Source organism: Carya illinoinensis, chromosome 16 (assembly GCF_018687715.1).
Source record: "Carya illinoinensis cultivar Pawnee chromosome 16, C.illinoinensisPawnee_v1, whole genome shotgun sequence".
In the NCBI taxonomy this organism is placed as follows: domain Eukaryota; kingdom Viridiplantae; phylum Streptophyta; class Magnoliopsida; order Fagales; family Juglandaceae; genus Carya; species Carya illinoinensis.
In genome coordinates this window covers 8,480,479-8,481,621 of record NC_056767.1, presented here as the reverse complement: position 1 = coordinate 8,481,621, position 1,143 = coordinate 8,480,479, and the positions used below count along the sequence as shown (strand labels likewise).

Below are 1,143 nucleotides of genomic sequence, written 5' to 3'. Positions count from 1 at the left end.
TCCGCAAATGAGAACTTTGCGTGAATATTTGCAGCCTACAAGGACAAGTACTCCATCTTGTATGATTTTTCCTACGAATATGGGAAATTTTGATTTAAAACCGGGAGTAATCCAATTACTTCCCAAGTTTCATGGCTTGGATTCAGAAAGTCCTTATTTGCATCTAAAAGAATTTGAAGAAGTTTGTGCAACTTTACAAAACCAAACTATCAATGATGATGTTGTTAGATTAAAGTTGTTTCCATTCTCTTTGAAAGAAAAAGCTAAGAATTGGTTGAACTCCTTGAGACCAAGATCTATTGGCACATGGCAAGAAATGCAAAGGGAATTTCTGAAAAAGTTTTTTCCTACTCATAGGACCAACACTCTTCGCAGAAATATTATGAATTTTTCTCAAAAGAAAAATGAAACATTTTTTCAGTGTTGGGAACGTTTTAAAGAATTGTTGCTAACTTGCCCACATCATGGCTATGAAACTTGGCGCACCATTAGTTTCTTCTATGAAGGTTTAACATCTCAAATGCGTCAGTTTGTAGAAATGATGTGTAATGGTGATTTTCTAAATAAAGATCCTGATGACGCTTGAGACTATTTGGACCAGGTAGCTGAAAATGCCCAATCTTGGGATAACACAGATCGTTCTGATCGGTCAAATAAGCCCAAACTCAGTGCCATGTCTCAAGAAGGTATGTATGTTCTTAAAGGAAATGATGATGTGAATGCTAGGATAGCAAGTCTGACAAGAAAAGTCGAAGCCATGGAACTTAGGAAGGTAAATCCGGTTAAGGCCAGTGAAAAAGAAGAAGAAAATTGTGGTATTTGTGAGATTAGTGGACACCTAACTCAGGATTGTCCAACAATCCCCGCTTTTAAAGAGGTGTTGCACAAACAAGCAAATGTCATGAATTCTTATAGAAGACCATTTTCTTCCCCATATTCAGAAACATATAATCCTGGATGGAGAAATCACCCCAACTTTAGTTGGAGGAATGAATCCAATCAAAATCAAAATCCTCAAGGGCCATCTTCTTCTAGTCCTTATGTGCCTCCACATAAGAAAGCCCTTGAGGAAACATTACAGGCTTTTATGCAGGGACAAGCAAATATCAACACTCAGACAATGCAGGCCATTACTGAGATGAG

At 37.5% G+C, this 1,143-nt stretch overlaps 1 non-coding gene across 1 annotated transcript; it reads right to left on the bottom strand.

Moving 5' to 3' along the window:
• Positions 1–367: 367 nt before the first annotated feature.
• LOC122299968 lies at positions 368–471 on the bottom strand. The gene has a single exon (XR_006239820.1). It is a non-coding gene; the product is annotated as a small nucleolar RNA R71 (small nucleolar RNA).
• Positions 472–1,143: the final 672 nt, after the last annotated feature.